At 41.1% G+C, this 24,651-nt stretch overlaps 1 long non-coding RNA gene across 1 annotated transcript in view; it reads right to left on the bottom strand.

Moving 5' to 3' along the window:
- Positions 1 to 24,651, bottom strand: part of LOC138842412 (uncharacterized) — a 68,838-nt gene that overhangs the window by 18,675 nt on the left and 25,512 nt on the right. The window contains exons 2-3 of the long non-coding RNA XR_011376910.1: positions 6,487 to 6,591; positions 4,601 to 4,667 (exon numbers count right to left, since the gene is read on the bottom strand). This is a non-coding gene — a long non-coding RNA (uncharacterized lncRNA). The remainder of the gene's footprint in view (positions 1 to 4,600; positions 4,668 to 6,486; positions 6,592 to 24,651) is intronic.

Below are 24,651 nucleotides of genomic sequence, written 5' to 3'. Positions count from 1 at the left end.
CATAGGCTAATGAATGGGAGGATTATTCCAACTATTTTGGGGAAGAGGCAGGGATTTCCAGGAGCTGGGTCACTGCTCAGTTTTTGGCCATTTATGGTTGGCCTTGAAACTGTCATGGCACTTGTGGGCATGTCATTTAGCATATGCTAATGTATTACAGTGAGCATATAATGAGGCTCAAGGTCTACTGGAAGTCAAATTTTCGGCCATCTTGGACCTAGTTGGTTCTAACCAGTTTATGTTGTATCCTCAATGGCTATGTCATTCTTTTAAACGTGGTACCCTGCCCCCTTCTCTCCTGTTTCAGAAGCATTTCGAGGCAGGGTGAGGGGAAAAAAACTATGAAGAGTTCGGTTTAGATTGTGTTGAATTTGAGGCATCTATTAGATATCTAAGTGTTACCAAACACTAATGGCCAGTGAGGCCAAACACACTGAAACATCAGAGTTTGGAGCAGATACGTTTATTGCACGCCCAAGCAAGGAGAAAGGGTGGCTTATGCTCAAAAACCTCAAACTCCCTGATAATTTTTGGGGAAAAGTTTTATAGGCAAAATTTGGGGTGAGGGCTGCAAGGTGTGTGACTTTCTTCTGATTGGTTGGTGGTGAGGTAACAGGATGATGTTCCAGGAATTTTGTGCTCAGTCTGAAATTACCATCCTCCATCTGGGTGGAGGCCTTAGTTCCTCCAGAAGAACTCAAAAGTATTGTTATGTATATTTCTTGAGGAGGAACTAGAACCCTGCCCCAAGGCTGCAGTATTGTTTGTTGACTGCTCCTCCTTGCTTCTGCATTCTCTCCCTTCCCTGATCAACAACTGTTTGAATGAGCCCTTTGGAACTAGGGTAAGATCAAGGAGGCTGAATGAAGCCTATTTTGTACAAACAAGAAACTGGGAACATCGAAAGTTCTCCCTGCCCCAAACAGGGTCCTTCTGGGTTTCATAAGGGTCATAATATTGCTACCCCAAATCTGGGTGTGCCTCTTGGTGGGTGTCAAGCCAAAAGACACAACCAAGCCAAAGATGGGGAGAAGGAAGGATGTATTATGTGCAGCAAGTAAGGGGAACACTGGGGATCTTTCCCAAAGCTGTGTCTCCCTGAACAGCAAAGTTGGGTAAGTTTTAAGCTAAGGGCACATGGGTATTCATGAAGGGGCTTGAGCAGAGGAGAAATCAGCATAGAATTGGGGCAAATGTTGACATAGTCCAAGCTTTAGTTGATTGAAGTCACAAGGGCCAGAAAGGGTTAACATCATCATTCCTAAGGTTCGACCAGTCTGGGGTCTCAGCAAGTAGTTACCATCCTCCACCTGGGTGGGGCCTTAGTTCCTGCAGAACTCAGAGATATGTATCAGATTGTGCGGCATATCCCTTGAGGAGGAACTAGGACTCTGTTTTATATCACTGAACCATTGTTTCGTGACTGCTTTTCCTTTTTTCCTGCATTCTCTTAAGATCATTAATTACTGAGACCTGTTCAAAGGCAAGCATTGTGACCAGGCTTAGATCACAAAATGACTTAAGCCAAAAATGGCTTCTCTTATGTTAGGAAAACCATTCCTGGTTCTTTCTCAGGAGACCTACTAACCTAGACAGAATAACCTACTATTACAAAATGATAGTATTCATTCCAGAGCCAGGTCCACAAACATTTTCATATATTCATAATTTTTAAGCCCCCTCTAATGATTGCTTATATGGTTATATAAATATCTGGTGGTTTAAAATTAACTTTATTTTCATGTTAGCCCATAAGTTAACATATTCTTTTCCCAAATGAATAGGAATTATAACAACTGTCTGCAAAGAGTGTTTACAAGAATAAGAAAAGGTAGAATTTGATCCAACTTACTTTGCATACTAATCACATAATTTGGAAATCTTTGCATTAAAAAAAAACACACATTCTTCCATTCTGATTAATGTTGATTTCACTTCCAGAGTCATCTGTGTTGTCAAGACTATGGAAATTGAAAACTATCGATCCCAGTTTATCCACATGTACTTGAGAAATAAAATCTGCCTCATTTCTAACTTTTTTTTTAATTCATGAGCTTATATCTGGCGTTCAGTCATGCAGGACTGTAATTTGTTACTCTTATAGTCTCTTCATTTTAAAGTCAGCTTATTTGACTCTCTGATGTCAGAACAAATGTGTCCAGAGTTCCAAAGCATGTACATCACCCCTTTCATTTCACAGAGTCCCAGAGAAGTCTAGATCTGAAGCTACTAAGAAAACAGATTGTGCTGACCCCAGGCCAGTGGGTCATGGTAACCCTCATGCCCATGGATCAGAGACAAATGGATCTGTAAAGCAGAAATACAATTATATTCATGTCATTATTTCTGTGATTCAACTGATTTAACTTGGCATTTTATCACATTTTTCATTTGTTCCAACAGCCTTTTGGTAAATAACAGAAGAACCTTGGATTTCAATTAGCAGGAGAAATTCTTAGATGGCAAAAAGAATGAAGAGAGAAATGAGGGAAGGATGCAGTTCAGGATAAGGATAGAATATTTTTAAAAGAAAAGAATGAAGGAGGGGGGACAGAGGGAGGGAGGGAGAGAGGGTAGGAGGGAGTGAGGGAGGGAGGAAGGAAGGAAGGAAACCAAGGACTCCTCCAAAACCAGCTTTGTGTTTATTACATTTTCCCATGTTTTTGCTGCCTCTCATTTCCTAGCCACTACTGTGCTAGGTAGTTTTCAGACTCTGACTAGGCTGACTTTGTGATTTCTGTCCATTTAATCATTCTCTTTTTTTCCTATTAACCCTCCGAAAGCTTTGAAACAGATATGTTTGCCTATTGACCTAAACATAACATTTTGATCTAAGCAAAAATACAGAGTGAATAGCTGATTATACAATTAACAGCATACACCATTTTAACCTCAAGATTACCAGGGGGTCCTTCCCAAACTCCGAAAGAAGAAGCAGGTTCCTCCTAGTCAGCAAGAGCAACAATAAATCTGCAATCTTATGCTTGGGCTGCTGTATGAGAATAAAACGTGTTTGAACAGGGAAGGCTGCAGACTGGTATTGTTAAACTAAATTATCCAGATAATTGCACAGTTCTTCATATCATTACGCTATTAGCAGCTTAAGCTGATATAGGCATCGACCAAGCTAAAGGCTTGTCTGCAATGCTAACTTTTTATTCTGCTTAGGTACAGTCATTGAGCTTTCCTATGTTCTTTTTTAGTCACTAGACTTAAAAGTAAGGAAGAAAAAAAAGCTAGAAAGAAGAAGGAAAGATGAGTGATTTGATCATCACAAACCCCAGAACCCTGTTAAAAGGTATTTGTACTTTAAAAAGTCTTTTTTGCTGAAAGCTTTTTCAGGAGAAATAAATTATACTGACTCTATATAAATAAAAGCAGAAAGAGCAAAGACGAACATGAACATATATTACCAATGCCATTCATCAAATAGAGTTGACACTTCAATCTAATCCAGCAAATGAAAACACAGAAGTTTATAGAGTCATAGGAAGTAAGCAATTTAAACAGACCAGGGCATGAGGTCATCTAACAACACAAGAAGGAAGATGTTCCCTTTTCTTTTCTGTTTTTCTCTTTTGCATTCTTCCACTTCTCTCAGATACAGATTGATATCCATGTTTCTTGCAGGGTAAGGTGCTCTTCAAATCATATAATTAATAATAGCAGTCCAAATGTTCCTGGACAATCCACCGTCCTCTAATGTCATAAAGTAAAAGGACTTTTCATGCATTTCACACCATCATTATGGTGCAAGGTTTCTCTCTCCATAATAAAGTAATACATTTCTTAACTAATTAGGCCACTAATTTTAAATGTGATTCCCAGTAAAAACTCTTGGAGATAATTAATCTTTCTTAAAGTGTGTGAGGTTGTAAAAAACAGTTCCCCAAGCACTGTCACCACCAATCATTAATGGTCTGAATAGGTGAGGAAATACAGAGCTGCAAAAGCACATCTCATTTGTTTTTGAAAGAAAACTTCCAAGGCCACTTTATAACCAGAAATCATATCCACGTCATGAAGATGCTGTGGTAAATTTTACAGTTCCAATTAGGAACAGACAGTTTTCAATGCACTGTTCAAATGCTTTGCTAGTCTATATGTAAATACTTCACTAAAACCACTGAACGGTGATGGTGTTCAATATTAATATCACAAATTAAAGATGACATCTGAATGCCTACTATCCAGAATAGTGATCAGAGCTCATGGCAAGGCAATAATCAGCGGCTTAAGCAACTTTCAGGCACCAAGGGGGAAAAAACAAATGTGATGGAACTTGGAAATTGCACCGGTGCATGAAGAACATACCATATTAAAGAGCAACTGCCGATTGACCTGGTGATGAAGTGGAGGATACGACCATATGCTGCCATAAAGGACATTTGGAAACAGCTTTGAGATTGTCCCCCGAGAGCTCATGACTATTACCTGGTGGATTCCCATTAACTGACAATGTAAACTTTATCTGTAACTATGAAATAAGCTGTCAAAATAACTGCCTGTCCTCCTGGGAGGAAAAAGTTGCCTGAATAATTATCACGCCCAGCACATTTTCCCGACAGAAATACTGAAGGTTTATGATGTCTGGATTTACCTTAAGCTCTGTAGTCATTGCCTTGGAGAAAGAAATGGTTTCCACTTCTCTTCATTCCACGGATAAACTGGATGGGGAAAAATAGGTATGTAAACATGGAAATAGAAATATAAAGTCATAAGAGAGGTAAGACACAATCAATGAAAAGTTTATAATCCCAAGCACGAGGCCCTTTGCCATATGCTAAGGATACTACTCTGGGCCTGCTTCCTTTGGTAAATCATGTTTTACTTATAGAAACCAATCATACAAAGCAAGTAAGGGAGTAGGCACTGATGGTCCCAGACATGAGGCCTAAATCCAAGAATCTCCCCAAAGGAAGCTATGAATCTCCCAAGACACTGCTCCCCCATTTCGTCCTTCATGTTGGGAAAACGTCAAGAAGTGAAAGTGAGCACAAATGTAAATAGACATTATTTTCTCATGACAGTGTGTGCTGGGGTCACAAGAACAGACTCTGCGGGAAAGGCTGCTGGAGTTCAAATCCTGGCCCTGCTACCTCCCAGCTGTGTGGCCTTGGGCAGGTTCCTTAATCTCTCTGTGCTTCAGCTTTCCTCTGTAAAATGTGGCTACCTCACAGACCAGGGCCTGCTCTATGACTTATAGCTACTACCTCTTATTATTGTCTTCCTGAACCTAGAACAGTGTAGGGACATGTTGAGAGAGCAAATAAAGGATCAAAGTTTGTTCTGGCCTCAGTTCATCCTCTCTCTGCTTCAAAAATGAGAAAGGGAATTTTTTTTTTAATGTCCAGTGGATGAGTTGGGTTTTTTTCTTTTGTTAACTATTATTGTTGGATTCCAAATTCCATTTATTTATTTACATACTTACTTACTTATTTTTGGCCACACTGCAGCATGCGGGGATCTTGGTTCCCTGACCAGGGATCAAACCTGTGCCTCCTGCAGCGGAAGCGCAGAGTCTTAACCACTGATCGCCAGGGAAGTCCCAAGAAGGGGAATTCTGAGGCTCTCTCATGATCGCCTTTGCTGTGTCTACTGGAGAATCCTCACCCTAGCTGCTGAACCTGGACCCAGGCAGGGATGTTCCTCCACAATACCCTTTCCACCTGGGCAGAGACCTGGATGGCTGGCCCAGACCATAGTCACCTCTTCTCCTGCTGCCCTTCTCTGCATTCTGTCTTTCCACGACTCCTCTACTCCCAAGCAGGGGGAGACAGATCCAGCACCATGTGGAAAGTGGGGCCATCCCACCACTGACACCTGTTTCCCCCATGTCCCCTACCACTATGGGAAGCTGGAGTCGTCGGATTCCAAATGGCACCACCTCCCCTGGCTTCCTGGGGAAATTTGCATTAGAATCCTTGTCTCAGAGTCTTCTTCTGGGGAAACCCAAACTAAGACCCTCAGTGGGTATCTTCTGGTGCTGTCACTAGAGTGTGAAATAGGTTCGGGAACTCCAGCGGTTCTGATTTGGATGTTACAGCGGTTCTGATTTGGATGTTACAGTTACTGTCAGCAGCAACCACGAAGCAGGCACCTGTGAACAGGTGAACAAAGTAGGAAATGACCATAGACACTGGCATGCTATACTAATCCTCATGACTTTTGTTTGTGGCCTACTCTTTTTCCGAATATCCTTTTGTTCCAAGAGGCTTTCAGCTAGGAGTATGAAAAGAAAAGAAACGGGATACGGAAACAGTACCAAGAGAACTCTGCTTTACGCTATAATTGCCGTGAGCAGAGAGGCTATGAAGAACAGATGCCATGTCGGCTTGAGATTCTCTCCCCTGCACCTTTTCCAGGAGGCTGACGCAAATGGGAGGATGTGACACGAGAGCAGTGTCCCTGTAATAATAATCTACCATGACTGTACAATCCATAATAGCTGTAATAGAGAAAGCAACAGTAATAAAGGCACATTACCTTGCCTCTGTGAGATCAAACAATGCTCAGATTGATGGAGGGTACACTTTGATGTCTCCTGAAAAGTCCATATTTCTGGATATCGCTGAACTACCAAGGCTTTTCCTAAGGTAAGGTTAAAAAAATAATTGTGGTTTAGGCTTCTATTTCAAAAGGAGAACAAACTGCTATTTAAGTTCTGTGTGAGAACAACAGAGACCCCAAATACAGACAGTGTCTCTGACCCGCTGTGCAGCAGAAGAATAATAAAGCTGGGCCATCCATTAATACCTGCCTTGAATTCAGGAGTAGTTGGAGTGGATAGAATAGGCAGGAGGTATTATCACTTTACAATGGCTACTTTACCAGAGATGTACACATGAGCATTCTTCTTGGGGAAAAAGCTCCTATTCTCTAAGACACTTGTCACTCTTCAATTAAAAACATATTTATTGTCAAGGGGTAGTAGAATATTGGTTTCCTTCCACCTCTATTTTGTCTATTGTTGAAAATCTTACATAAAGAAAAAGTTAGACGCCGAGATGAGCTTTTTCTAAGTCCAGAGTGGGGAAATACTGCCACTTAAAAAATACCATTTCTGAAAGAAAGCAGAGGTGTCAGAGACAAAGAGAAAAAAGGGGAGATGTGTCAGTCAGTCAATAGTCTTTATTGAACACTCACTGTGTGGGGAGAACACAAAGGGCGTAATATACACCGTGCTTGTTCTCCAGGAGCTTGGAACCAGATGGAAGGACAAGCATTAACACGAGGAAACACGCTGAAAACATACGACTAATTGAAACTTTAAAGAGTTGTGTGTGAGTGAATGAGTGTGAGAGTGTATATGTGTGTATGTGTGTGTGTGTATTTAAAAGGAGCTTGAAAATAAGACACATGGTGATGAAATCAGAGAATGAACACCATTGAACATAGGAGAAGTAATACAAGAATACAAATCATCCTGTAGTACTTTTGTCTTTCAGTTGACTCTTCCCTGTGTGTAAATCAGAAGTAGAAATATAACACAAGATACCTTTCTTGTCATTGGGATGTCAAGTAACTGGCATCCTCCCATGTCTGATAGCTAACGCTTCAAAGATATGCATCACATGTATTACTGTTCCACCTCATGGAAGTGACTTGACTTGAAAATGCAATGACAGGGAGCCATATTGGGGAACAGAAATTGTTTACATAATTGCTCGGTCTGTTGGTGAATGCAGGCCTTCATTTATAATTCATTATTTTATAAACTGCACAAAGGGATTTCCAAGTTGTCAAGCTTGGTTTGTAAAAAATAAAATAAAGATATGATAAAATGTCTGGCACCAGCTTTTCTGACTTTAATTTTTTTTCCTCCGTACTATTCGTCTTCCCAGTTATAGCGGGTACTCCATCAGCTGTGATAGCTGCTATTTTCTCTGGATTTAGATCAAACAACCTCAGAACATCCATCAGGGCCATTTTTACCTCCTTTCTCCTTTGATGCCAAACCCCAAAGATTCCCCATCACGTAGAGTCTGAAAGTTGTTGGACTGACAAGCATTAGTAACCTTGGAATGTCACCCAGACACCAGCTTTCATACTGGAGAAGGCTAATGAATTTTGCTGCAACCAGCTTGGTCTTGAAATGATTTTTCTTTAGGTCACCTTTCATAGTTAAAATAGTTTGCTTTCTCATAGTTTACTTTTTGTCTGCCAAGTGAAGGTGGCAGAGAGGACTGAGCTGGAGGAAAGAGTCTGGAGCACAAAATTCTGCTAACATGCTTTTAAGACTGTATATTTTTAAATCATCTCAGCAAAACCCTAATTTCTTACACACATATATCAAAATTATATTAAATGTATGTATACTACCTGCTTTTATTATTACTTTTTGCGGTACGCGGGCCTCTCACTGTTGTGGCCTCTCTCCCATTGCGGAGCACAGGCTCTGGACGCGCAGGCTCAGCGGCCATGTCTCACGGGCCCAGCCAATCCGCGGCATGTGGGATCTTCCCAGACAGGGGCACAAACCCGTGTCCCCTGCATCGGCAGGCGGACTCTCAACCACTGCACCGCCAGGGAAGCCCTGTACGCTTTTATTTTTAAAGGAGATCTTATGCTTAAAATATTGAAAACTCTAAAGTGTGGACTATACTTTTATAATCATATTTAGCAGATGAGGACCATCTAAGAAATTTAAGTTTTGTCCAGATGATTAAAAAATACAGTGTTAATAGCACATATCAGAATTTTGTGCCCCAGACTCTCTTGTTCTGGGGCTCAGTCCTCTCTGCCACCCTTACTCAGCAGACAAAAGAAAAAACTAGAAGAAAAGAAAATGATTTTAAGTGTGAAAAATGACCTAAAGAAAAATCATTTTACACACACGCACGCACACGAGACTTTTAATTGTCAATGCAATTTTGGCATGCATAAAAATTGGCATGTCCTTCAAAATAACTGAGTTCCACGGGTTTGAGAACCACTGGTCCAGGGCTATAATATGCACAACTATTTCTGGTCTATAATGTACTCACATAGAGAAAAGTGCCCATGTGGCCAAGTCAAGAGTTGAAGCTCAGGATTCACTCTTTTATGTAATTAATAATATTTGTTGAAGACTAACCACATGCATTTCATCCACCATTGCTCAGGGCAGAAGAGGCGCTCAAAATTTCAATCAAAATAAATTAAAGAGTATATGTAACCTAAGTTTTCTTCTCTCTCTCCAGTTTCTAGCTACTAGCCAAGTTACCGGAATAACGGGTTCCTGCCCTCACCACCGTATAGCAGGCCTTGGGCCACTTGAAAGACCCACCCACCGGCTCTGTTTTTCTGCGCCTGCGCCCTGCGCGCGGCTCCCACGCGGAGTCCGGCCCTTGTCTCGCTCAGTGGCTCCCCGGGTCCACTGGAGGGCGCCAACGTGCTCTATCAGAAGAAGCACTCGCCCGGCTTCCAAAGCCGCAGACTGGTCATCTCAGAGGATTGTCGCGTTCTTTGCATCACACTTTACCTGCTAGGCATCCAAAGAGGAGATGTCTCACCTAACCCCGCGTGAGCACGGCTCCCACAGCTTTGCCTGCAGCCAGTATCCCACGAGCGCATGAGGAATATCTGAGGAACCCAGATCTGAAACTCTCCGGAGCTCTCCTCCCTATGCCCACCCCCTCCCCCTGCTGCTGCTTCTGGGGCAACTACAGCAGGGCATCGGAAGCTTTTATGCAACTCCATCACCTGGGGATCTCGTTAAAAAGCAAATTCTGATTTAGTAAGACTGGCCTGGGGCTGCATCTATCAGGTCTGGGACTAGGCACAAAATTTAAGGGAGTGACAAAAAGCTTAGTAATCAAGATGGATATTTTAATGCAATAGTAATAGTATTTAATGCAATACTTTGAAATATATTTATTAAAATTAAATCTTGGGCTGCCCTGGTGGCGCATACGTTTGTTCTCTACATCTGTGTCTCAATTTCTGCTCTGCAAACTGGTTCATCTGTACGATTTTCTAGGTTCCACATATATGCATTAATATACGATATTTGTTTTTCTCTTTCTGACTTACTTCACTCTCTATGACAGTCTCTAGATCCATCCACGTCTCTACAAAGCCCCAATTTCGTTCCTTTTTATGGCTGAGTAATATTCCATTGTATATATGTGCCACATCTTCTTTATCCATTCCTCTGTCGATGGACATTTACGTTGCTTCCATGACCTGGCTATTGTAAATAGTGCTACAATGAACATTGGGGTGCATGTGTCTTTTTGAATTACGGTTTTCTCTGGGTATATGCGAGGCAATATTGATCTGACCACATTTTTAGCAGCAAGGCCCCATAGTCAAAAACATGTTGATTTCCTCCAAGAGGTAACACACACCCCACATTTTACCAACTGTGTACCGATCTGCTTAATTTGAGCCCATGCTAGGACCACTGATACCTATACAATATCTGTCTCATCCTTATAACAACCATGTGAAGTGGTAACTACAACTAGCTGAGGAAATACACTCTAGAGCAGTGGTTCTCAACTGGGGCAGATTTAGCAGTGCCTGGGAACATTTTGGGTTGTCACAGATCTGAAGGGTCTACTGGCATCTGGTAGGGAGATGCCAGGGATGCTACTGAGCAACATACGATGCACAGGACAGCCCTCCACTGCAAAGAATAACCTGGCCTCAAATATCAGCCCCGCCACGGCTGAGAAACCCCGCTATAAAAACAGTATACCACATGTAGATTACACCCCAGATAATAGGGGGCATAACTGAGCTTGAACTCAATTTTCTGACTTTTAAATGTTTTTCTCCTCATCATCTCCGCTCTCCAGAAAGAAAGCATTTCTACTTCTGGCACTGGACATTGAGTCAATAAATAACACCTCTTTATGTATAAAGGGACAATGTAAGAAAATTAATGCTCTGGAAGTTTTAGGGGAACAGCCCACTGGATAAAAAATAGAAGAGGTTAGGAAGAGTTGCTACATGTTACTAATTTAGAGCCAATTAAGGATGCAAGCTCATTGTGGTCCTGTAGAAAGTTGGCTTCAATGATGCTTAATGAAAGTAAATCTTGAACCAAGTTCTCTGGTGTGGAATTTGGAAAGCTTAACCCTTCCTGAAATTTTGTAGCATGTTATATTTGAAGCCAATAGAAACTCATTTAACTTTCTAAAATGCTGTTGTATCTGTCAGCTGATTCATAAGATCAGGTACAAAAAAAAGTTTAGAAACATAATTTAATATATATGATATATAAATATTATATGTATTATTGTATAATATATAGTTATATATACTAATTTATATCTAATACATAACCTTATTTATAATGTTAACAGAGTATTTTCATCTCATAATAATCTTTTAGGAGTATTACAAATGATGCATTTAACCTTACTCTGTACCCTTGTGATCTCAAAGCTCCAAGGCATAAAACAACTACAACTGGTTTTAAAGAGTCTTAAAGTAAATTTTGTCTGCTCTGTACAAAAATCTAAACACAAAGGTACTATATTAATTAGTGATTATTGCAGAGCTCTGGACTGGTGATTTGCATACTGTCTCTCAGCTCCAAAGCCACCTTTCTGTGACCTGCTCTGTGATGCTGGGGCTGAGATTCTATGAATGGCACTTCCCAGGCTACCCTGGGTCCACCTTCTGTTAGGTTCCCTAATGGAGGCAGGAAGAAGGGAGAAGGTATCTATCTTGTTCTCCAGCTCCAATAGCCACCAGTCTAGCCTCAGGCTTTTTTGGCACTCCCAGCACCTCAGGAGACCAACACCAGCTGTGGGGTGAAGTGGAGGCCGCCCCTGAGGTCCTAGGTCTTGATGATGCCCTTCCCCTCTCTTTTGTTCCCCCAGGCCTAGGTATGGTAGCTGCTTCCAGAGGTTACTAACCCTAGGGCTACTTCAGCATTTTCTCTCTGCTCTTTTAGACTTCAAACTCGTGTAAATAATTCCCTGTATGAAATTCCTCTGCTTGAAATACTTATTCTGGCGTCTATTTTCCTGACTAAAAACTAGCTGATATAGGCTATTTTAACAATAAAAATAGGGACTATATAAGATACAACAACAAAATGCATGCAAGTGTGACCTTTTCAGATACAGCTTATCAATTGTGCATTTCTCAGTGACCCTACTAGAAATAACATATGTAAAACATTACATTGCATGCTTGGAACAGAGGTGTTCATAAAAGGGGTATATTTCTTTGCCAATTGTACTGTCTTTTTTCTCCACCAGAGGAAGCTGAAGATTAGGCAGATCAAAATTATTAAGAAAAAAAAAAAAAAGATTTCCAGCTGTTCAACTAAAAAAAGCAATGTCTGGAATGTATTTCAATAATGTACCTCAACCAGATGTGAACTAGAGTTTTCTCCTTTTTAAAGAGCAACGATGCCTGTCCAAGAGGAAACACTTTAATCATCCCACTCTCCCTTTGGGACTGTGGAAAATTGTTGCTTGCAGATGCCACAGGCCTCATTGATCATGTGTGGGTATATGTAAGTGACTGTGTATAACTTCCATTACTCTATTTCTGACTCGCCTGTTTATTTTTAACAAATACTTGTCCACTTTTCTATATATCCTAGATGTCCTTAAGTCTTAAGGAAATTTGAATATTTTGGCAGCCTGGCTTCAGTCATTTAAATTATACTATGTACAACTGTGAATGTTTTTCCTAAAATACAGAATCCTAGGAAAGTTGAAATTTTATGAATATTCTGACAATCATTTCATTCTATGCAAACACAGCAGTTAGTGATTTTTATACCACTAACTGTCATTTTATAATGACACTTGGTAAGTAGGTAGAAGATAAATAAAAAACTGCATTTTTATAAAGCCAGTTAGACATCTTAAAAAATATAATACTCATTATTTGTAATATTCCTGTTAGAGGAAAATGGTTTTTTGCCTCCATCCACATTGACTGAATTGAGTGAAGTCTACAGTTTTATTTATATGGCCACTTTCTGCAAGTTACCAGTGATCCAACACCATAAACTATCCAGTGAATGTAAAACAACATCTTGGATGCTAGTAGGAGTACCAAAGGGACATAAGATATGGGCCCCTCTTTCTTAATCAATAGTTTCCAGCAGGCATGATGGGATAACCGTGTATCTTTATATCAGTGTGGTAAACTTGGTAAATATATGCACATGCAGAGGGCTCTTTGTGCTGCACTGAGACATGCTTAAGTGATAGATAATTCATGGAAGAGAGGCCATGTGGAACTTAGGGGAATAATTACAGTGACCTGGGATGTTTGCCTGTAGTCTTAACCCAAGTTCCTCCTAGGAAAACAAAGCCTGAGCCCTAGGCTTTTGTGCAGGTAGTTTATTCTGTTAAGTGATCGTAGGGACCAAGAGTGAAGGACCAGGGAGAGTGAAAGCAGGAAGGAGGAGAGGGCAAATCAAGTGTTCATGACTCAGTTGGTCACAACTCTGGAGTATTACCCTGAGGGCACCTCCTGAGTAGCTGAGTAGAACGGTCCACCTGAAGGATCACAGCCTTTATCCACTGGCTCTAGGATCTCCCTTGGCACTCCTTTGGTTGAGAGTTGCCCACTGGGAATTAACTCCTTCTCACACCCGAGGCCGTAGATGTCCCACACCACAGGCAGGGATCCCAGAGCAGGTGAGAGAAGCAATTCCTTCAGCATGAGTCAGAGCTTGTGCAGACCTGTCCACAGTAGCCATGGCTTCAGCGGGAAGCAAGACAGAGGACACGGGGCAGGGCTCAAGGGGGAGTCTGATAGGGCCAAGGAAGTCTCCTACAAAAGAGATTTCACCCTCTATGCTACAGTAAGTGTTTTCATCATAAGTGCCTATCAGTAGGTCCTGATTTACATTTTCTTTTTTTTGTAAAACATTTTATTTTCCCAGACATTTCACTACTAAGAATTAATTTACTTCTTAGCTCCTGTGTAAGTGATATCTCATCAACTTTGAAGAAGGGGAACCATTCTTGTCTTCTTTTAATCTGGCTAGAATTTTAATTCTTGTTGTTTACCACAGGGCCATCCCTACCTTGGGATGGGGGGAGGCAAATTTTTTTTCAAAGAGAAGCTGTCTGTATAAACAACTTGAGTTATCCAAAATCAGTCTGGCAGCATCATTCTGGTAGCCCATACATTCCTTTGACAGAAAGACTGAACTTTCTGCAAGAACAATTTGCTCACGTGGCTGCCCTCCAGGAATGGGCAACCAGCCTCAGGGCCCCAGGACAAGCCTCACCAACGTGAGTCCAGCAGTTCCCCAGAGCATCTGGCTGACCCCACACTTGGGGGCTGGGAGGTGAGTATTGGAGAGCACCCCAAAGAGGAGCGATGGAGCCTGGGGCCCACACAGAGTGGTCTGGGGCAGGGCACCCTGCTGGGATGGCACTGCCACTTGGGCTGGTCACAGCCACCAGAGGAGGACTTAGATCGTTTGAGGAGGTGCTCCAAGCACAAGGCGGAAGGAAGAGGAAGCAGCCGAGGTCCCCTGGCCCAAAGCCCAGCGCTTTTTGTCCAGGTCTAAGGGCAGAACTAGTTTTCCTAGTCACCTGCTTTTTCAAAAGTATCTTTTCTTGGGACCAAACCACTGTTATCCTGGAAGCCTAAACACTTGGAGAAATGGACTTTTCCTTTGTGTGCTAATGTCAAGTGTTTATAAATTGGGCTTCATGCAGTACAGAAATATGTATATATATCGGGAGCCCATTTTTATCTGCAATACAACCAAGGGAAACTCATTAGCAGTATTGAAACACCATCTTCATATGTTACTCTCCAGGATTCACATTACACTTAGAAGACGTTCCTGGTTTGAACAGAATGGAATGTATCTCATTTTCATTTGATCTGTAACAGAATCTATAGGTGACACTGTATATTTTCTTCTTTAAAAGATGCCTCTTTGTTATTTTAACACTTGGTTAATATTTCTTCCAACCTATATTTATATCATAGATTCTACAGAAAACACCATTATCAAGGTCAGACAGTGCAGATATTATCACATACACCCTTTCTTAAGAAGACAGCATCAATGCTCCTGTTATTGTTGAACTGTTTCCGATTCATGAGGTTAACATATAAAAATGTATTATTCATGAGATAAAATGCATTACATATATTTGCCAATTGCTACTATTGTTCTAGAGGGGGAAATAAATGAAAATGGTGGTAGTTGTAGAAATGCATCCTTATTAGGAACTTAATATACAATACCAATTTAGACTACTTACCTTCTTCAACTTTACATCTTCCATTAAACTGTAAAGCTTGATGTCAGCTAAACTCTATAAATGTTAATTTAAGGTCAAGGTGCTCCTGGGAAGCATCTGAATGCTTAGAGCAGGGCCAAAGAAAACTTCTTTTCAAAGATTTATGGGATGATATGGCTCCTTTCTGAAAAATAGGAACTCTATTTCTACTTTTTCTAATTACTTTCTATTTCAAGCTCTAGGACACACTTTCTTTTATGGACCTTTCTTAGATGTTTAATAGCATCCTGGAGATGTTAAAATGCAAATATTTTCCTATGTGTAAGGTATAGAGTCTCTTCAATTTAATCTTCAGTAAGTAATGGCAAATGCTCTGTATAGTAAGGAATGAATCATCCAAAACTCAGGAGCCCCTTCGTCCATAAAGTAGCCAAGATACAAATGCATCATTTTCAATATCTAAATTATCATGAGGTAGGGTTTTTAGCCAGTAGTCTCTTTTTCTGAAACTAAATCACATACCAAAATGCATTTAAGGTTTGGTTCAAAGAGGCCCAGGGTCCATTTTTCTTTGTTGCCTAAGTTACTAAATGAAATAAAGTTGGGCACACAGGAATATATACACGTTCCCCCTTTTTAGCCTACCAAAGTTTCTTTCAACCGGGATCCGGAATATTTCTGGGGGGTGGTCAGGGGGAGCAGAACGGTTTATTATTTGCCTGGAAGCCTTGAGGTCACTCCATTCTATGCGTGAATGCAGGCTGCTGAGAGGGAGGAGAAGCAACATCACCTCATCCACATGGCTCTTTGGGATTTGGACCAAACAGGCCACGTTCACTGCTCTCCTAGGAATCACACCCCCTGCCCGTGCCCCGCCGCAGCCACCCAGCTGCTGGTCAAGGAAGGCAAGTCTCGATGGTCCCTTAAGCATTTTATATGACATTTTACGTAGCACACCATCTCCTAGAGCAAGTGATGGAAGGCCAGCAAATATTTAGATTCCCCAGAGGTTTATTAGGTGGTTTGACACAACAGCTTTCTCCAAAAAGGGATAAGGCAGGGCAATGAGATGTTTCTCTCAGAAATTTGAAAGTGAAAAAAGCAAAACCCAGAACTGAGCAATTAGCAGAGGGGTTGGAGGTGAAAGGATACACAGAGAAGGCTGTTTGGAGAGGCCATGAGGGCAGTAAAGGTTGTAAATAAGCAGAAGCTCTAATAATGCCAGAGTCATAAAGCAGAAAATGGACATTGGAGAGAAATTCCTGCAAAATACCAGAAAGCAAACCGTATCCATGAGGCCTAGTTGTAAACCTTTTCTTAATTCCCTGAAATACTCGTTGTTCTCATTCCCTGTCTTTCTTGTTAATTGAGATGACCTGAATTTTTTGCTCAGGACCAACAAAAGGGGGCATGCAGATAGCTTAGGGAGCTTCCAGGTAAAGCTTGGAAATTAACTAAGGAATCTTTATCTTCTGATGGAGGACTCTTGGAATTACATGACTGACAAGAGGTTGAATCATGCAGACTTAACAATAGTCAGTGCGTTCCTGAGGAAAGTTCTGTTTAAATAGCACCTCTTTCCTTGGTGGGGCTGCGGGCAGCTGGAGGTTGGCATGGATGTGACTGCCCACAGCAGCTACAGGAATCTGGAGACGGCAGAGTAACCGATACCTTGCAGGCCTGGGGAAAGGATGCCATCCTAGACACACCCTAGTTGACACTATGAGGCCTAGCTTTCTAGATAAGAGCACATCTTGCAGCCTCTCTTGGTTATCTGAGAGTGAAAGAAAGACTCCAAAATGAAACAGTCTCTTGGAGGCCTTGACACTACAAATTTGCTGCAACATGCGTGGGCTGCCCATTAGGAACTCGTTCTCTCAGGGAAAATCTGTTCTATGATCAGAATCAAGAGGGTAGGAGTGAAATTCCAGTGACCTCATCCAGCCTTGTTTCTGAGGTTGTGGGATGTGGTGGAAAGAGCACTGGGGCGAGAACTGGGAACACGCTTGGAACTGAGAGCGCCTCACTGCACTTCTTGGGCCTTGGCTTCATCACGGGTACACTGGGTGGTGGGATTAGATAAACACTAAGATCCCAGTTCTGAGGTCTCTGATTTGACGCTGACACCTCCACAGGTTTTAGAGCTCTGTTCACTCTCCCTGGCACAAGCTCAGGGCTGGAAAGGAATATTTTTCTGCTAAGAGCTTTGTAATTGCCGGCTTTCATTACTGTACGGTAACTTCCAAGGTTGTAGACAGGTATGTAACTATTGATCCATAGTCAGCTCAGACTCTACAGTATTTTGGCCTAATCAGGTTTGAAAGATACATGAATATGAGAAAGGGTAGAGTTTTCTTTAGTAGGCAACATAAACGGCTGACCATCACACAGGCTAGAAGAGCCGGGGAATTGATTCCCCTCTTGAACCCTCAAGCAAAGTCTGACCAGAGCTGGTATACAACTGCCCCTCAGGTAGGATAACTTTAAGGCACATGTCCTGCCCTGGGTCCCAGAGTTTTCCTGGTGAGATACGGCTCCAGCTGCCCACAGTTTAACCACTTCTGTAAACCTGGCCCGCTGAGCCAGGGTCCACCCCCAATCTCCTGACTGCCCAATATATCTGTATGTGTGAAATCTGAGGGCAGGTTAGTTAGTTTCAGAGAGAGAATGCACATATGCAGAGGCCCAGGGCACAGAAAGAGATGGTGAGTTAGGAACATGGCAAGTAGATCATCGTAACTGGAGCTTAAGGTGGGAAGAAGTGAGAGACGAGATCAGATATGGAAGCAATGGCCAGTTATGCCTAATAAGCCAGACTGAGGGTTTGAATTTTAGTATGTGGTAATGGGGAGTGACTGAAGGCTTTTTAGGGGGGAAATGACATGACCAATTTTCCTTTTTGGAAAACTGCTCTGGCTGCAATGTGGATAAACAAGAGGAAGCAGCAAATGGGAGACAGGAAGACCAGCCCTGAGTCACCTGGAGAAGTTTAGATGAGAGACCCTGGGGTTTTGGATGAGGTGGTGGCAGTGGGAATGGAGAAGAGTAAACTGCTAGTCAAGCTTTCTTGGCACCCCCAAGCAGATACAGGTGGGCTTCCTCTATTCTCTCTTTGAAAACTATTCGTCTCTCTGTGTTTACATTTAACGTGACCAATTATAATTGTTTGCTTGCATGTCTATTTCATCACCAGACAGTAATTTCCTTGAAGTGAATAAATGCTTATTTTCATCTTGTGTCCAGTCTGCCCACTCTCTGCCTGGTACAGAGTAGTTTCCTAGATGTTTGTTGAAGGAGAAATGTGTATCCCTTATACATTCCACCCAATTTTCTAGTTCTACCAGTAGGCAACTGTAAGGAATATATTTAAACCCATTTTGAAAGATACATGCACCCCCTATGTTCATAGCAGCACTATTCACAGTAGCCAAAACATGGAAACAACCTAAACGTCCATTGACAGATGAATGGATAAAGAAGATGTGGTATATATAGACAACGGAATATTACTCAGCCATAAAAAAATGAAATAATGCCATTTGCAGCAACATGGATGCAACTAGAGATTATCATACTAAGTGAAGTAAGCCAGAAAGAGAAAGACAAATACCATATATTATCACTTAAATGTGGAATCTAAATATAGCACAAATGAACCTATCTATGAAATGGAAACAAAATCACAGACATGGAAATCAGAATTGTGGTTGCAATTGGGCGGGGGGGGGAGGGGCTGGGAAAGAGGAATGGATTGGGAGTTTGGGGTTGGTAGATGCAAACTGTTATATTTAGAAAGGATAAACAACAAGATCCTATTGTATAGCACAAGGTATTATATTCAATCTCCTGGGATAAACCATACCTATTTGCAGGGTAGGAATAGAGACATAGACATAGAGGATGGACATGTAGACAAAGTGGGGGAAGGGGAGGGTGGGACGAGTTGGGAGATTAGGTTTGACATAAGTACACTACCATGTGTAAAAAAGATGGCTAGTGGGAACCTGCTGTATAGCACAGGGAACTCAGCTCTGTGCTCTGTGATGACCTAGGTGGGGATGGAAGAGAGGGGCAGGAGGTCCAAGAGGGAGGGGATACAGGTGTACATATAGCTGATTCACTTCATTGTACAGCAGAAACTAACATAACATTGTAAAGAAATTTTACTCCAATAAAAAAAATGGGACACACTAGCCCCTTTTCAAGTGCCACTACCCACACATTGGAGGTTCAGATAAAAAATAATATCCCAGAGCCCTGAACCAAGATAGCAGAGTAGAAGGACGTGCTCTCACTCCCTCTTGTGAGAACACCAGAATCACAACTAGCTGCTGGAAAATCATCGACAGGAGGACACTGGAACTCACTAAAAAAGATACCCCACATCCAAAGACAAAGGAGAAGCCACAGTGAGATGGTAGGAGGGGCACAATCCCATAACTGCTGGGTGTGTGACTCACAGACTGGAGAACAGTTATACCACAGAAGTCTACCCACTGGAGTGAAGGTTCTGAGCCCCACATCAGGCTTCTCAACCTGGGGGTCTGGAAACAGGAGGAGGAATTCCTAGAGAATCAGACTTTGAAGGCTAGTGAGATTTGACTGCAAGACTTTGACAGGACTGGGGGAAACAGAGACTTCACTCTTGGAAAGCACAAACAAAGCAGTGTGCATGTCGGGACCCAGGGCAAGGAGCAGTGACCCCAGGGGAGACTGAACCAGAACTACCTGCTAGTGTTGGAGGGTCTCCTTCAGAGATGGGGGGTGGTTGTGGCTCACCACAAGGACAAGGACACTGGCAGCAGAAGTTCCGGGAAGTACTCCTTAGTGTGAGCCCTCCCTGAGTCAGCATTAGCCCCACCAAAGAGCCCAGGTAAGCTCCAGTGTTGGGTTGCCTCAGGCCAAACAACCAACAGGGAGGGAAGCCAGCCCCACACATCAGCAGTCAAGCAGATTAAAGTTTTACTGTGCTCTGCCCACCAGAGCAACAGTCAGCTCTATCCACCACCAGTCCCTCCCAACAGGAAACTTGCACAAGCCTCTTAGATAGCCACATCCACCAGAGGGCAGAGAGCACAAGCAAGAAGAATTATAATCCTGCAGCCTGTGGAACAAAAACCACATTCACAGAAAGACAGGCAAGAAGAAAAGGCAGAGGGCTATGTACCAGATGAAAGAACAAGATACAACCCCAGAAAAACAACTAAATGAAGTGGAGATCGGCAACCTTGAGAAAAAGAATTCAGAATAATGATAGTGAAGATGATCCAGGACCTCAGAAAAAGAATGGAAGCAAAGATTGAGGAGACAAAAAAAATGTTTAACAAAGACAAGGATGAATTAAAGAACAAACAAACAGAGATGAACAATACAATAACTGAAATGAAAACTACACTAGAAGGAATCAATAGCAGAATAACTCAGGCAGAAGAACGGATAAGTGACCTGGAAGACAGAATGGTGGAATTCACTTCTGTGGAACAAAGAAAGAAGAATGAAAAGAAATGAAGACAGCCTAAGAGGCATCTGGGACAACATTAAACGCAACAATATTTGCATTAAAGGGGTCCCAGAAGGAGAAGAAAGAGCAAAGGACCCAAGAAAATATTTGAAGAGATTATAGTCAACAACTTCCCTAACATGGGAAAGGAAATAGCCACCCAAGTCCAGAAAGCACAGAGAATCCCACACAGGATAAACCCAAGGAGAAACATGCTGAAAAACAGTAATCAAACTGGCAAAAATTAAAGACAAAGAAAAATTATTGAAAGCAGCAAGGGAAAAACAACAAATAACATAGAAGGGAACTCCCATAAGGTTTACAGCTGATTTCTCAGCAGAAACGATACAAGCCAGAGGGAGTGGCATGATATACTTAAAGTGATGAAAGGGAAGAACCTACAACCAAGATTACTCTACCCGGCAAGGATCTCATTCAGATTCGATGGAGAAATCAAGTTTTACAGACAAGCAAAAGCTAAGAGAATTCAGCACCACCAAACCAGCTCTACAACAAATGCTGAAAGAACTTTTCTAAGTGGGAAACACAAGAGAAGAAAAGGACCTACAAAAACAAACATATAAAAATTAAGAAAATGCGGGCTTCCCTGGTGGCGCAGTGGTTGAGAGTCCGCCTGCCAATGGAGGGGACATGGGTTCGTGCCCCGGTCCAGGAGGATCCCACATGCCACGGAGCGGCTGGTCCCGTGAGCTATGGCCTCTGGGCCTGCGTGTCCGGAGCCTCTGCTCCGCAATGGGAGAGGCCACAGCAGTGAGAGGCCCGCGTATCGCAAAAAAAAAAAAAAAAAAAAAATTAAGGAAATGGTCATAGGAACATACATATCAATATTTACCTTAACCGTGACTGGATTAAATGCTCCAACCAAAAACACAGGCTTGCTGAATAGATACAAAAACAAGACGCATATATATGCTGTCTACAAGAGACCCACTTCAGACCTATGGACACATACAGACCGAAAGTGAGGGTATGGAAAAAGATATTCCATGCAAATGGAAATCAAAAGAAAGCTGGAGTAGCAATACTCATATCAGATAAAATAGACTTTAAAATAAAGAATGTTAAAAGAGACAATGAAGGACACTACATAATGATCAGGGGATCAATCCAAGAAGAAGATATAACAATTATAAATATTTATGCACCCAACATAGGAGCACCTCAGTACATAAAGCAACTGCTAACAGCTCTGAAAGAGGAAATCGACAGTAACACAATAATAGTGAGGAACCTTAACACCTCACTTACACCAATGGACAGATCATCCGAAATGAAAATAAATAAGGAAACAGAAGCTTTAAATGACACAATAAACCAGATAGATTTAACTGATATTTACAGGACATTCCATCCAAAAACAGCAGATTACACTTTCTTCTCAAGTGTGCACGGAACATTCTCCGGGATAGATCACATCTTGGGTCACAGATAAAGCCTCAGTAAACTTCATAAAATTGAAATCATATCAAGCATCTTTTCTGACCACAACGCTATGAGATTAGAAATGAATTACAAGGAAAAAAACACAAACACATGGAGCCTAAACAATACGTTACTAAATAACCAAGAGATCACTGAAGAAATCAAAGAGGAAATCAAAAACTACTTAGAGACAAATGACAATGAAAACATGATGATCCAAAACCTATGGAATGCAGCAAAAGCAGTTCTAAGATGGAAGTTAATAGTTATACAAGCCTACCTCAAGAAACAAGAAAAATTTCAAATAAACAATCTAGCGTTACACCTAAAGGAACTAGAGAAAGAAAAACAAACAAAACCCAAAGTTAGCAGAAGGAAAGAAATCATAAAGAACAGAGCAGAAATAAATGATATAGAAACAAAGAAAACAATAACAAAGATCAATAAAACTAAAAGCTGGTTCTTTGAGAAGATAAACAAAATTGATAAACCATTAGCCAGGCTCATCAAGAAAATGAGGGAGAGGACTCAAATCAATAAAATTAGAAATGAAAACAGAGAAGTTACAAAAGACACCGCAGGAATACAAAGCATCCTAAGAGACTACTACAAGCAACTCTATGCCAATAAAAAGGGCAACCTAGAAGAAATGGACAAACTTGTAGAAAGGTATAACCTTCCAAGACTGAACCAGGAAGAAATAGAAAATATGAACAGACCAATCACAAGTAATGAAATTGAAACTGTGATTAAAAATCTTCCAACAAACAAAAGTCCAGGACCACATGGCTTCACAGGTGAATTTTATCAAACATTTAGAGAAGAGCTAACACCCATCCTTCTCAAAATCTTCCAAAAAATTGCAGAGGAAGGAACACTCCCAAACTCATGCTATGAGGCCACCATCACCCTGATACCAAAACCAGACAAAGATACTACAAAAAAAGAGAATTACAGACAAATATCACTGATGAATATACATGCAAAAATCCTCAGCAAAACACTAGCAAACAGAATCCAACAACACATTAAAAGGATCATACACCTTGATCAAGTGAGATTTATCCCAGGGATGAAAGGATTCTTCAATATATGCAAATCAATCAATGTGCTATACCATATTAACAAATTGAAGAATAAAAACCATATGATCATCTCAATAGATGCAGAAAAATCTTTTGAAAATATTCAACACCCATTTATGATAAAAACTCTCCAGAGACTGGGCTTAGAGGGAACCTACCTCAACATAATAAAGGCCATATACGACAAACTCAGAGCAAACATCATTCTCAATGGTGAAAAACTGAAAGCATTTCCTCTAAGATCACGAACAACACAAGGATGTCCACTCTTACCACTATTATTCAACATAGTTTTGGAAGTCCTAGCCATGGCAATCAGAGAAGAAAAAGAAATAAAAGGAATACAGATTGGAAAAGAAGAAGTAAAACTGTCACTGTTTGCAGATGACATGACACTATACATAGAGAATCCTAAAGATACCACCACAAAACTATGAGAGCTAATCAGTGAATTTGGTAGAGTTGCAAGATAGAAAATTAGTGCACAGCAATCTCTTGCATTCCTATGCATTAATGATGAAAAATCTGAAAGAGAAATTATGGAAACACTCCCATTTACCACTGCAACAAAAAGAATAAAATACCTAGGAATAAACCTACCTAGGGAGACAAAAGACCTGTATGCAGAAAACTATAAGACACTGATGAAACAGATTAAAGATGATACCAAAAGATGGAGAGATATACATGTTCTTGGATTGGAAGAATCAATATTCTGAAAATGACTATAACACCCAAAACAATTTACAGATTTAATGCAATCCCTATCAAATTACCAATGGCATTTTTTAAGGAACTAGAACAAAAAGTCTTAAAATTTGGATGGAGCCACAAAAGACCCCGAGTAGAAAAAACAGTCTTGAGAGAAAAAAATGGAGTGGGAGGAATGAGACTCCCTGACATCAGACTATACTACAAAGCTACAGTAATCAAGACAATATGGTACTGGCACAAAAACAGAAACATAGATCAATGGAACAGGATGGAAAGCCCAGAGATAAACTCACGCACATATGGGCACCTTATCTTTGACAAAGGAGGCAAGAATATACAGTGGAGTTAAGACCGCCTCTTCAATAAGTGGTGCTGGGAAAACTGGACAGCTACATGTAAAAGAATGAAATCAGAACACTCCCTAACACCATACAGAAAAGTAAACTCAAAACGGTTAGAGACCTAAATGTAAGACTGGACACTATAAAACTCTTAGAGGAAAACATAGGCAGAACAGTCTTTGACATAAATCACAGCAAGATTATTTTTGATCCACCTCCTAAAGTAATGGAAATAAAAACAAAAATAAACAAATAGGACCCAATGAAACTTAAAAGCTTTTGCACAGCAAAGGAAACCATAAACAAGACGAGAAGACAACCCTCAGAATGGGAGAAAATATTTGCAAATGAATCATTGGACAAAGAATTAATCTCCAAAATATATAAACAGTCAT

Source organism: Globicephala melas, chromosome 18 (assembly GCF_963455315.2).
Source record: "Globicephala melas chromosome 18, mGloMel1.2, whole genome shotgun sequence".
In the NCBI taxonomy this organism is placed as follows: domain Eukaryota; kingdom Metazoa; phylum Chordata; class Mammalia; order Artiodactyla; family Delphinidae; genus Globicephala; species Globicephala melas.
This window is presented reverse-complemented; position numbering and strand designations above follow the sequence as displayed.